The sequence below is a fragment of the Chlorocebus sabaeus genome, chromosome 20 (assembly GCF_047675955.1).
Source record: "Chlorocebus sabaeus isolate Y175 chromosome 20, mChlSab1.0.hap1, whole genome shotgun sequence".
Taxonomy (NCBI): Eukaryota; Metazoa; Chordata; class Mammalia; order Primates; family Cercopithecidae; genus Chlorocebus; species Chlorocebus sabaeus.
The window spans coordinates 36410301-36424577 of record NC_132923.1 but is presented as its reverse complement, the minus strand read 5'-3'; the positions used below and the strand labels follow the sequence as shown (position 1 = coordinate 36424577).

The following is a 14277-nucleotide window of genomic DNA, read 5'->3' as shown; positions in this document are numbered from 1 at the left end:
GGAACAGACAAACATATCAGTGTACCTGAATAAGGAACCCCAGAAACAGACTCATATACACATAGGCACTGCAGAACATTGTGTATCGGGAGAACCTGCCCCCAATATTTCAATGTAGGTTTTTTCTATTTTCCCTAAGTGTCAGCCAGTCTGAGAAATAAAGAGAAAGAGTACAAAGACAGGAATTTTACAGCTGGGCCGCCGGGGGTGACATCACATATCGGTAGGTCTGTGATACCCACCTGAGCTGCAAAACCAGCAGGTTTTTATTAAGGACTTCAAAAGGGGAGGGGATGTACGAACAGTGAGTAGGTCACAAAGATCACATGCTTCTGAGGCTAATAAAGATCACAAGGCAAAGGGCAAAGCAAAGATCACAAGGCAAAGGGCAAAATCAAAAACTCCTGATAAGGGTCTATATTCAGCTGTGCATGTATTGTCTTGATAAACATCTTAAACAACAGAAAACAGGGTTTGAGAGCAGATAACTGGTCTGACCTCAAATTCACCAGGGTGGGGTTTTTCCCCACCCTAATGAGCCTGAGGGTACTGCGGGAGACGAGGGTGTATTTCAGTCCTTATCTCAACTGCATAAGACAGACACTCCCAGAGTGGCCGTTTATAGACCTCCCCACAGGAATGCATTCTTTTTTAGGGTCTTAATACTATATTCCTTACTAGGAACAGAATTTAGTGATATCTCTACTACTTGCACGTCCATTTATAGGCTCTCTGCAAGAAGAAAAATATGGCTCTATTCTTCCCGTCCCTCAGGCAGTCAGACCATATGGTTGTCTTCCCTCATTCCCTGAGAAATCACTGTTATTCTGTCCCTTTTCAAGGTGCACTGGTTTCATATTGTTCAAACACACATTTTACAATCAAGTTGTACAACAGTGGTCCTGAGGTGACGTACATTCTCAGCTTATGAAGATAACAAGATTAAGAGATTAAAGTAAGACAGGCGTAAGAAATTATAAGAGTATTATTTGGGAACTGATAAATGTCCAGGAAAGCTTCACAATTTATGTTCAGAGATTGAAGTAAAGACAGGCATAAGAAATTATAAGAGTATTATTAGGGAAGTGATAAATGTCCATGAAATCTTCACAATTTATGTTCCTCTGCCACGGTTCCAGCTGGTCACTCCATTTGGGGTCCCTGACTTCCTGCAACAATTGTAGAATTTTTTTTTTTTTCAGACAGGGTCTGGTTCTGTTGCCCAAGCTGGAGAGCAGTGGCATGATCTTGGCTCACTGCAACCTCCACCTCCTGGGATCAAGCCATTCTCCCACCTCAGCCTCCCAAGTAGCTGGGACTACAGGCGCACACCATGACACCCAGCTAATTTATGTATTTTTTGTAGAGATGAGGTATTACCATGTTGCCCAGGCTGGTCTTGAACTCCTGGGCTCAAGTAATCTGCCTTCCTTGGCCTCCCAAAGTGCTGGGATTACAGGTGTGAGCCACCACACCTGGCCATGGAAACAATTTTTTAAGATAAATTATATTGGGACAGTTGAATATCTGTATATTACCAAAATTAATTCCATGTGAATTATAGATCTAAAAGTGAAAGTAGAAAAATAAAACATTTAGGTGACAATATAGGACTTATCTTGATGTCCTTAAAGTAGAGAACACTTTTTAAAACAGAATACAAAGCATATCCATAAAGGAAAAGATTGTTATATAGTTTGAATATATGTTCCCACCAAATCTCATGTTGAACTGTAATCCCCAGCGTTGGAGGTGGGGCTAGGTAGGAGGTGACTGGATCAAGGAGGAGGATCCCTCATGGCATGGTGCTGTCCTTGAAACAGTGAGTTCCTGCAAGATCTGGTTCTTTAAGTGTGTGGCACCTCCACTGGCTCCCTCTTTTGCTCCTGCTCTGGTCTTGTGGGATGCAGGCTTCCCCCTTCGCCTTCCACCAGGATTGAAAGCTCCCTGGGGCTTCACAAGGCCAACCAGATGCCAGCACCATGCTTCCTGTAAAGCCTGCAGGACCATGAGCCAATTAAACCTCTTTTCTTTATAATTTACCCAGTTTCAGGTATTTATTTGTTTGTTTTGTGGGTTTTTTTTTTTTTTTCTTGAGACAGGCCCTTACTCTGCTACCAAGGCTGGAGTGTTGTGGCACAATCATGGCTTATGGTAGCCTTGATTTCCTGGGGCCCCTCTGCCTCAGCCTTCAGAATAGTTGGGACTACAGGAGAGAAACAGTGTGCCAGCCTTTTTTTTTTTTTTTTTTTTTTTTAATTTTTTGTAGTGACAGGATCTCTCCACATTCTCTGGGCTGGTCTTGAACTGGGCTCAAGTGAACCACCTGCATTGGCCTCCAGAAGTGCTAGTGTTAGGATCACAGACATGAGCTGCTGTGCCTGGCCAGGTATTTCTTTTTTCTTTTTTTTTTTTGAGACGAAGTCTCACTCTGTCGCCTGGGCTGGAGTGCAGTGCTGCGATCTCGGCTCACTGCAAGCTCCGCCTTCTGGGTTCACACCATTCTCCTGCCTCAGCCTCCTGCGTAGCTGGGACTATAGGCTCCTGCCACTGCGCCTGGCTAATTTTTTGTATTTTTAGTAGAAACAGGGTTTCACCATGGTCTCGATCTCCTGACCTCGTGATCTGCCTGCCTCGGCCTTCCAAAGTGCTGGGATTACAGGTGAGAGCCACCGTGCCTGGCCCTGGCCAGGTATTTCTTTATAGCAATGCAAGAACAGCCTAACACAGATTGATAAAGTGGGCTACATTACAATTAAGAACTTATTGAAAGACATCACTTAGAAAATAAAAGGGATACCATGTACATTAGTGGGGGAAGATATTGGCAATATTTGTAACCACCAATGGACTACATCTAGATTATATAACAAACCCCTAAAAATCAACTGAAAAAGGCAACAAAAAATACAATTGAACAGGAAATTTTCAAACAATAAAATCCAAATGGTAGAACTTGCCCTGTGGATAAAAAAAAAATCCAGCTGACCAAAAACATATGAAGTTGTGCTCCACCTTAATAAAAACATAATAAGATACCAATGAACATCTGTCAGAGTGGCTAAAATTCAAAAGGCTGACTATACCAAGTGTTGACGAGAATTTGACTTACAGAAATCCTCACGCATTCCTGGTATATTGGTGAAATTGTAAATTAGTATTAACTATTTTGAAATACTTATGTACTAATATTGAAGATAAGCACAGCTTATGATCCAGCAATTCCATTCAAAGGTATATACCTAGAGGAAGGGTGTGTCTCCACCAGGAAACATGAATAAGGCTGTTCCCAGCAATGTTTTTCAAGATAGTTAAAAAAATTAAAAATGAAGTAAAACAATGTTTTAAAAGCAATAGCTGGGCATGATGGCTCATGCCTGTAATCCCAGCAGTTTGGGAGGCTGAGGTGGGTGGACTGCTTGAGGTCAGGAGTTCGAGACCAGCCTGACCAACATGGTGAAACCCCACCTCTACTAAAAAAATATAAAATTAGCTGGGTGTGGTGGCACATGCCTGTAATCCCAGCTACTTGGGAGGCTTGAGGCAGGAGAATCACTTGAACCCGGGAGGCAGAGGTTGTAGTGAGCTGAGATCACACCATTGCACTCCAGACCAGGCAACAAGAATGAAATTGTCTTAAAAAAAAAAAAAAAAAAAAGAAAAGCAATGGCAGTAGTCATCCATTTAATTATAAAAATAGCTAGAATTAAGGGGGAAAAACTGTGTGACATTGGAGATATGGTGAAAAGATGAAATTTCTTCTCCCAATAAGCAAAAAGAAAGGCAGTCAGAAATTGTGTTGAGGAAGACACTGTACAAGAAAACCACAGTCTATATATAAAGCCAACAAAATGTGGCATGATTTTTTAGCAACTACTGAAGTGCAGGAAAGGAGAATCTATTTTAACATTCTTCTTTGGTACAATGAATACGACATTGATACTGAGAAGGAAATGTTGGCTCTACAGAAAACAGAAATTACATAGTAAAGCCTATGTATTGGTCTTAAACTTTTGAAATAAATTAATCTATAAAAAAGTAAGGAAGACTTATTGAGGGTTACAGAACAGAATATTAATGCCTTATATCTTGAAAACATAAAAGTGACAGTACTTTTAACAGAATGTGGAAGAAGGAAATGAGGAAAATAAGTAAATGATAGGAACACCGATATCCACATCTTCAAAGTGGGGAATCAACAGATACTGTCCGTACCTGATGGAACAAGAAATAAAGATTAAAGTATTTGCTTAAAGTTATTAAGGTAATCAAGAGAGAAGCTAAAAATAGGGATAAAACCCTATGGCAGTGTAAGGGAACTTAATCCCCACCTCTTACAATGAAGCTCCACAGACAATGTTTAAAGTTGGTTAAAAATAGCATGCAATTGTCTTTGAAAAAGAAATATGGAGATAAGCACTGAAAACTGAATTCCAAAATGGTTAAAATGATTACTTCTAGAGAGGGCTGGTGATAGAGAGGAATTGGATAGATAATATTGCTTTTCATTATTAACCTCTTCTAAATTATTGATTTTTTAAACTAATATTATGTAGTATATATGTGTGTGAGACAGACAAAGAACTTTATTACAGAAAAAAGTTTAAAATTTCAAGATTAAAAAATAATTGGCATAGGCAGGAAATTGTTGAGAAAATCTCTAAGTAAGGCATGCTGAATTTACTCAGGAACAGAATGCGAGATCTCTTTGCTGTGAAGAAACCTTGGGATACATATGCTGGTAATCCAACTTCCTGAGCGTATCGCAATCAATTTACAGTTTATTGTCTCTGATTTAAGAAAGTTTGAAGTTTCTGCTAAATACTCAAATAATAAAAATATTTTTAAAATCCCAAGTATCTACACTTATACATGTATTTTACTAGACATGCAAAACGATTCATCCATCTGCTAATTCAATTCCTCATTTGCCATTAAATGTTGCTAATCCATCAGTTTTCCTATAACGATCAATTTTCCCTAGGGAAACACAAGTCAACAATGATGTATTTCTCCCTCCAGCACAGAATTGTGCTCTCTGCTTTGATTATTACCATAACAGAAAAAAGCACATAGTGTGGCAAGTGAGGTAAGCATAGCAAAAGAATCGCAGAATTGTTTCTTACTTCTGTGGAAATCTATCTTCCAGAGGAGCACAGTTATACGAGTGACCATGAACACACCGCAGAAAACTTTTAAATTCTATTCCAGTTCATTTGGACATTCCGACCAATACAGACACAGTAGAGGTATCAGCAGCAATCTATTTATATGTGAAGAATAAAGGAAAAATACTTTTGAAAAATACTCACCATTGTCAAATACTTACCAATATCGGTGGATGCTGAAGCTCACGTAACCAAAGTTAGTGACTATCAGTTAAGAGTAGATTGCAGGTGGAAATTATTTTCAATGTGGCTCCAAATGATTAAAATCCCCAGTCAGCTGTAACCAAGTGAAATGTAATGTCAGCCTAGTTCTAATTTTAGTTCATGGACAAAGCTGAGAATAGAAAGAATCACATGAGGCTTCTTTGCGAAGGATCAGCTGATAATGTATGTGAGTGCATTCTGTGGACTGCAAAACTATACTACAGACATTATAAAACTATCAGGCATAACTATTTCTAAGATCCTGAAAAATAATGCCTATTCAAACTCCTTCTGCTTTTCACAACTTAATCATTTCACAGAATTTAATGCATCTATTCCATCCAAGCAGAGAAACTTGGAATATGTTGATGTATGCCATAACAAAAATTATACCCAGTAGGCCGGGCGCGGTGGCTCAAGCCTGTAATCCCAGCACTTTGGGAGGCCGAGACGGGCGGATCACGAGGTCAGGAGATCAAGACCATCCTGGCTAACCCGGTGAAACCCCGTCTCTACTAAAAAATACAAAAAAAAATCTAGCCGGGCGAGGTGGCGGGCGCCTGTAGTCCCAGCTACTCGGGAGGCTGAGGCAGGAGAATGGCGTGAACCCGGGAGGCGGAGCTTGCAGTGAGCTGAGATCCAGCCACTGCACTCCAGCCTGGGCGACAGAGCGAAACTCCGCCTCAAAAAAAAAAAAAAAAAAAAAAAAAAAAAAAAAAAAAAAAATTATACCCAGTAAACCATAGATCTGCATAAGTTTGAGCTAAAGACCCAGATGCTTTAGAAAAAGAAAAAATAAAGGTGTGGATAAGCACGAGTAACAGAGGAGCCCCAAACTTCTGCTGTACCTGGGCTTCAAATTAAATTACCTCTCACTTCGATCTCTTCAGTTTTCATAGATAGGACTTAATTCCAGGTTCTTAAAAAATAAACTATATCTTTATTTTGAATTTATAATATATACACATGGAACAAAATTCAAAAGCTCAATCTCCACTGTCTCCATCCCCCACACCTTCCACCATCCCTGCCTCCAGTAGGGAGGTTCTCTTCAAGTTCTCTTCTCTGAAGGCAACCACTATTGCCAGTTCCTTGTGTACCCTTACAAAGATGGTCTGTGAATTTACAAGCTTAAATATACCTATATCCCTTAAAAGTAACACAGATGTAAGGCATGAACACCTACAAAAATGGTAGCATACTATATACATTGTTCTACACTGTCTTTTCTTCACTTAGGATATCTTGGAAACTGTTTCATATTAGTATATTTAGAGCAGCGTCATTCTTTTTAATGGCCACATAGTAGTTTAGCATGTAGGTGGGTCATAATTTATGTAGTCATTTGGACATCTCAGCAATATTGGTGCTTTAAAAATTTATGCCTGATTATCTCACAGAAATTCTCTAACACTTCTGTAATGAATTAAGTTCTAAGAGTTGTGGGACTGCTCAAGATCACAGAAAGAATAAAGAAGCCATGGCCACAACTGAAACTCTAACTTCCCTGTCCCAAGAGTGTACACCACCCAACACATACGGAGTGCTGGGATATGTTCATAAGTAAAAATCAAGATCTCACACCTGTAGTCCCAGCACTTTGAGAGGCCAAGACGGTAGGATCACTTGAGCCCAGGAGCTGGAGACCAGCCTGAGCAACAGAGCGAGACGCTGTCTCTTCCAAAAAAAAAAAGTTAAAGTAGCCAGGCATGGTGGTCCTGTCTCCATAAAAAGAAAAAAAAAAGAAAACGACAACTAGCCAGGTGTAGTGGTGTGTTCCTGTAGTCTCAGCTACTTGGGAGACTGAGGTGGGAGGATATTTCGAGCCAGGGAGGTCAAGCTGTGATGGTGCCACTGCACTCCAGCCTGGGCAACAGAGCCTTCCTTGTCTGAAGGAAAAAAAAAAAAAAAGAGAGAGAGAGAGAGATCCAGGGGGTTTTGATTCAGTTAAAAAGAACAATATATTGTTACCTTGGAGAAAATTTAGATTTCTTTCTGCCTTGGCACTACCTACAATTAAATTTTAATTTGACAGTATTTCTAGAGAACTCACAAATTTCAAGGCATCTCTCTTCTCCTTCCCTTATCTACCTCTTATTTCCCATCCCCATGGAGTGACTTACACTAAAGAAATGTCAGGGAGGACAGAGAAAGTGAATAGATGCCTGAGCTATTTATGAGGCAAATTAGCCAGAATTTTGGTGTCTTTAGAGGGATGTAGAAAGTGAATGCGAAGGAGGAGACAGGCACTACATAATGAATATCTATCTGTCATTTATAACTGTCCAAAATCTTTTGAATACCTTCCACATTTTTATAATCCCCCACATCATGAATCCTACCTTTCCAAGTTAGAATTTGAAGGAGGAAAAAAATCCCAGCCTCCGTTGCTACTGGAATGGGGTATGTGACTAATTTTACACACTACTAAGTTTCCACTAATTATATACAACAACAAAGGGCTCTGTTGGGTGACTCATGTCGCTAGTGTCCATTTTTGCTGGCATGGGTGGCAGCAAAGACAGTATATTCTGGGGTTTGTTTTGGCAGCAAGAATTGCCTAACCTCAGCAGATGTAGCTGGTTCTGGGGTCAGCAGCAGCAACCCCCTTACTAGGCAAGTACTGTAATGTAGTTCTGGAATTCTGACAAAGGCTACAACATGGATGATTCTTGAGGACATTATGGTAAGTAAGCCAGTTACAAAAGGACAAATAAAAAAAATTATGGAGATAGATGGTGGTGATGGTTGCACATTATTATGAATGTGTTTAATACCACTGAACCGTACACTTAAAAATGGTCAAGATGGTAAATTTAATGTCATGTGTATTTTACCACATAGAATACACTCTATGTTGTTCTCACAATGGCAAAATCACCAACTGAGGCTTTTCTCAGAAGGTATCCCCATCATTAAGTGGTGAATGACAATATTCTGGATATTAATCTCTTATTAGATACAGTACTTGCAAATATTTTATCCCATTCTGTGGGTTGCCTTTTTACTCTCTTAATAGTGTCTTTTGATGCACAAATTTAAAAAATTTTATGATATCCAGTCTATGTTTTTTTAAGAGATAGGGTCTCACTCTGTTTCCCAGGCTGAAATGCAGTGGTGCAATCGTAGCTCACTGTAACCTCAAACCCCAGCCTCGAGGAATCCTCCCACTTCTGCCTCCCAAAGTACTGAGATTACAGGCCTGATCCACTTCACCCAGTCTATTTTTTTTTCTTTTGTGGCCTATGCTTTTGGTGTCTTATCCAATAAATCATTGCCAAATCTAATGTTGTGCAGCTTTTCACCTATGTTTACTTCTTAGAGTTTTATAGTTTTGGATCTTACATTTAGGTCTTTGATCTGTTTTGAGTTAATTTTTATACATGATATTGGGTAAGGGTCTGTCTTAGTCTGCTCAGGCTGCTATTAAAAAATTTTTTGAAATAGGTAGTTTGGACTGGGCATGGTGGCTCACGCCTGTAATCCCAGCACTTTGGGAGGCCGAGGCGGGTGGATCACGAAGTCAGGAGATCGAGACCATCTTTGCTAACACAGTGAAACCCCGTCTGTACTAAAAATACAAAAAAATTAGCCAGGCGTGGCGGCGGGCGCTTGTAGTCCCAGCTACTCAGGAGGCTGAGGCAGGAGAAAGATGTGAACCCAGGAGGCGGAGCTTGCAGTGAGCCGAGATCGCGCCACTGCACTCCAGCCTGGGTGACAGGGCGGGACTCGTCTCAAAAAAAAAAAAAGAAAGAAAGAAATAGGTAGTTTGTTTGCCTGTTTCCCCAACGCCTCCCCCAAGTCCCTGGTAACCATCATATTCTCTACTTCTATGAGTTCAATTTTTTTAGATCCCACATATAAGTGAAATTAAGTGGTATATTTGTGTTTCTGTTCCTGGCTTATTTCACTTAATATAATGTCTTCCACATTTATTCATGTTGTTGCTAGTGACAGAATTTCTTCCTTTTTCAAGGCCGAATAACACTCCATTGTGTATATATGCATTTTCTTTATCCATTCATCTATTGATGAACACTTAGGTTCATTTCATCTTGGCTAGTGTGAATAATGCTGCAATAAGCATCAGGGTACAGGTATCTGTTTGACATACTGATTGCCTTTACTTTGGATATGTACTTAGTACTGGGATTAATGAATCCTATAGTAGTTTTTTAATTTTTAATTTTTTTAGTAACCTCCATACTGTTTTTTACACAGGCTGTACTAATTTACATTCCCACCAACAATGTGCAAGGGTCTCCTTTTCTCCACATCCTCTCCAGCACGTGTTATCTTTTGTCTTTTTGATAACAGTCATTCTAACAGGTGTGAGGTGATAGCTCACTGTGATTTTAATTAGCATTTCTCTGAGGATTGTTGATTTGGGGTACTTTTTCATGTACCTGTTGGATATTTTTATGTCTTCTTTGGAGAAATGTCTACTCAGATCCTTGGCCAATTTTTAAATTGGGTTCTTTGTTTTCTCATTGCTGAGTTGTTTGAGTTTCTTTTTTTTTTATTATTATTATATTAACCCCTTATCGGATGTATGATTTGCAGATAGGTTGTCTCTTCACTCTGTTGATTGTGTCCTCAACCATGCAAGAGATTTTTAGTTTGATGTACTCCCATTTGTCAATGTTTGTTTTTGTTGCTTGTGCTTCTGGATTTGTATCAAAAAAAATATCATTGCCCAGATGAATGTCATGGAGCTTTTCTTCTATGGTTTCTTCTAGTGGTTTTACAGTTTTAGGTCTTATATTTAAGTCTTTAATTCATTTATAGTTTATTTTTTAATGTAGCATGAAATATTAGTTTTATTCCCCTGCATATGGATATCCAGTTGTCCCAACACCATTGAGTGAAGAGAGTGTTCTTTGCTACATTGTGTGTTCTTGGCACCTTTGTCAAAAATCAGTTGAATATTGGCTAGGCATATTGGCTCATTCCTGTGATCCAAGCACATTGCGAGACTGAGATGTGTGGACTGCTTGAGGTCAGGAGTTTGAAACCAACCTGGGCAACATAGCAAGCCCCTGCCTCTACAAAAAAAATATAAAAAGTTTTAATTAGCTGGGCATGATGGGGCACACCTGTAATCTTAGCTATTCAGGAAGGTGAGGCAGGAGGATCCTTTGAGCCCAAGAGCTCAAGGCTGCAGTAGGCTATGATAGCATCACTGCATTTCAGCCTGGGTGACAAAGGGAGACCCTGTCTCAAAACAAATAAACAAAACATCAATTGACCATAAATGTATGAATTTATTTCTGGGCTCTCTATTCTGTTCTATTAGTCTGTGTCTGTTTTTATGCCAGTACCACACTGTTTTACCTATTTGTATTTGAGAGACAGGGTCTCACTGTGTTGCCCAGGCTGGCGTTGAACTCCTGGGCTCCAGCAATCCTCCTGTCTTAGCCTCCCTAGCAGCTGGGACTACAGGCATGTGCCTTTGCACCTGGCTATCATGCTGTTTTCTTGCAGCTTTTTTTGAGGCAGGATCCCACTGTGTTGCCCAGGATAGAGTGCAGTGGTACAATCAGAACTCTTTGCAGCCTAGACCTCCCAGGCCCAAGCAATCCTCCCACCTTAGTCTCCTGAGTAGCTGGGGTCATAGGCACACACAACCATACCCAGCATTTTAAAACTTTTTTGCAGAGACAGGTTCTGCCTGTGCTGCCCAGGCTGGTCTTGAACTCCTGGGCTCAAGCAATCCTCCTTCCTCAGCCTCCCAAAGTGTTGTGATTATAGGCATGGGTCACTGTGTCCAGCCTTATCATGCTGTTTTGATTACTGTAGCGGTGTGGTATATTTTGAAGTCAGGTAGTGTCAACATCCCAGCTTTGTTCTTTTTGTTCAAGATTGCTTTGGCTATTTGAAGTCTTTTGCGGTTCCACACAAACTTTAGGATTGTTTATTCTATTTCTGTGAAAACTGTCATTAGGATTTTGATAGAGATTGCATTGAATCTGTAGATCACTTTGGGTAGTATGGACACTTGAACAATATTAATTCTTCCAATCTATGAACATGGGATATCTTTTCATTTATGTCTTCAATTTTTTTCATCAATGTTTTATAGTTTGCAGTGGACAGATCTTTCGCCTCTGTAGTTGAATTTATTTCTAAGTTTTTTTTTCTTTCTAGCTATTGTAAAAGTTTTTTCATTTCCTTTTTGGATAGTGTTACCGGGGGTCCTTGCTCTCAGAGCTCCCAAGATGGTGGCGGGCCACTTCTAAGATGGTGGCAAACCTCGTGTTCTCTGACCTGGGGTTCTTGGTCTCAGGGATTCCAAGGAATGGAATCTTGGGCCATGTGGTGTTATAGGCTCTATTAGAAGCCGTGGGTCATGGATGAGAACCGTGGAACCCAGTGACTAGTGTTCAGCTCAATTAGGATGAACCCAGGCACTTAGCCCTGCAGGAAAAATAGCAAGCCTTTAGCCCAATAGGGAGCAGCAATGGGCGCCTCGCTAGATCAGGAGCACATCGGACACCCTGCTGGATCCCGAGGGATGGAAATCAGCAGCGGGTCTGGGACGGCGGCAAACAGCAGTGGTGGACGGCCAGCGAAAGCTCAGCTGGAGCCATAACAAACAGGTACCAGAAGAGTGCAGTTGCAAGATTTAACAGAGTGAAAACAGAGCTCCCATATAAGAGGAGGGGACCCAAAGGGGGTTGCCTTTGCCAGCTCAAATGCCTGGGTTTATATCCTGATCCTTGTCCCTCCCGCTGTGCTCTCAGGCAATAGATGATTGGCTATTTCTTTACCTCCTGTTTTTGCCTAATTAGCATTTTAGTGAGCTCTCTGATTGGTCAGGTGTGGGCTAAGTTGCAAGCCCTGTTTTTAAAGGTAGATGTGGTCACCTTCCTAGCTAGGCTTAGGGATTCTTAGTCGGCCTAGGAAATCCAGCTAGTCCTGTCTCTCAATAGTTTGTTGTTAGTGTATAGAAACACAACTGATTTTTGTATGTTAATTTTATATCCTGCAAGTTTACTGACTTTGTTTATTAGTTCTAACAGTTTTGTTTTGTTTTTTTTGGTGGAGTCTTTAGTTTTTTAATATATAAGGTCATGTCATCTGTAAACGGACAATTTAACATTTTCCTTTCCAATTTGTATGCCTTTTATTTCTTTATCTGGCCTAATTGCTTTGGCTAAAACTTACAGTATATTGAGTAGAAGTGACAGGTGTGGGCATCTGATATGGTTTGGCTGTGTCCCCACCCAAATCTCATATGAAATTGTAATTAGAATTGTAATCCCCACATGTCAAGGGAGGGACTTGGTGGGAGGCGATTGGATCATGGGGGAGGTTTCCCCCATGCTGTTCTTGTAATAATGAGTGAGTTCTCACAAGATCTGGTTGTTTGGTAAGTGTCTGGTGCTTCTCCCTTCTTGCTCTCTCTCTTGCCTGCTGCCACGTAAGATAAGCTTTGCTTCCCCTTTGTCTTCTGCTATGATTGTAAGTTTCCTGAGGCCTCTCCAGCCATGAAGAACTGTGCATCAGTTGAGCCTCTTTTGGTAGTATCTTTATAGCAGTGAGAGAACAGATTAATACAGCATACTTGTCTTATTCCTGATCTTATAGAAAAAACTTTCCAGTTTTCACCATTGAGTATAATGTTGGCTGTGGGTTTGTCACATCTGATCTTTCTTGTGTTGAGGTACATTCCTTCTATATCTGATTTGCTGAGTTTTTAAAATGAAAGGATGCTGAATTGTGTCAAATATTTTTTTACATCTATTGAAATGATCAAATAGTTCTTTTAGTGTGTTAACGTGGTATATCACATTTATAGATTCGTGTACATTGATCCATCCTTACATCTGAGATACAATGGGTAGTTTCTTTTTCTTTTCCTTTTTTTTTTTTTTGAGACAGAGTCTCACCCAGGCTGGAGTGCAGTGGTGTGATCACGCACCGCAACCTCCACCTCCTGGGCCCAAGTGGTCCTCTGACCTCAGCCTCCTGAGGAGCTGGGACTACAGGCATGCACCACCATGCCCAACTAATTTCTTTTTTTGTATTTTTGATAGAGTTGGGGTTTCACTATGTTGCCCAGGCTGGTCTCAAACTCCTGAGCTTAAGCAATCCATCAGCCTCAGCCTTCAGAATGCTGGGATTACAGGCATAAGCCACTGTACCCAGCCAAGACTGGACAATTTCTAAATGATAGAATTTATTGCTCATAGTTCTGGAGGCTGGGAAGTCCCAGATCAAGGCACCAGCAGATTTGGTGTTTGGTGAGGGTGTATTCCTCACAGGTAGTACTTTCTCCCTGTATCCTCATAGGTGAAACAAGCTCCTTCAGGGCCTCTTTTATAAGGGCACTAATCCCATTTACGAAGGCAATGTCCTTATGATCTAATTATCTCCCCAAAGCCCCACTTCTTAATACCTCACCTTGGGGATTAGGTTTCAACATATGAATTAATTGCGGGGACACAACATTCAGACCATAGCAGGGTCCTACTTCATTCTTTTGTATTCTTCATTCTAGTGTTCCCAGCACCACTTGCTGAAAAGACTGTCCTTTCCGCTTTCACAAGAGTATGAATCGTCTTGGCACCCTTGTCAGAAAGACATTTGACCATATATGTGAGGGTTTATTTCTGGGCCTCTATTCTATTCCATTGGTCTTTATGTCTGTCTTTATGCCAGTACTACACTGTTGTGAACACCCGTATTCTTTTATGTGGAAATCTTCCAGGTAAGGTTGGGTGGATGGAGGTGTGTGTGTCTGTGTGTCTATGCAAGGAAAACTCTTCAATAACAGACTGTACGCTTGCCGAATGTTAATGGGTCATTCTTCTCTGTATTTGGAGATTTATATTAGAAAGTTATGGCTACTTCCTAACTTGCACCACTTGGTCTCACAAAACAGAGACTATTTCTAAGGAGA

General features: G+C 40.5%; 2 protein-coding genes across 2 annotated transcripts in view; both read right to left on the bottom strand.

Annotated features, from left to right (window-relative positions):
- LRRC39 (leucine rich repeat containing 39) overlaps positions 1-5419 on the bottom strand; it is a 32643-nt gene extending 27224 nt beyond the window's left edge. Inside the window, exon 1 of the mRNA XM_037998103.2 lies at positions 5330-5419. The gene's annotated coding sequence lies outside the window, so the exon portion shown is untranslated. The remainder of the gene's footprint in view (positions 1-5329) is intronic.
- The window catches only part of DBT (dihydrolipoamide branched chain transacylase E2), a 69165-nt gene continuing 60231 nt past the window's right edge, over positions 5344-14277 (bottom strand). The window contains exon 12 of the mRNA XM_007977826.3: positions 5344-5445. The gene's annotated coding sequence lies outside the window, so the exon portion shown is untranslated. The remainder of the gene's footprint in view (positions 5446-14277) is intronic.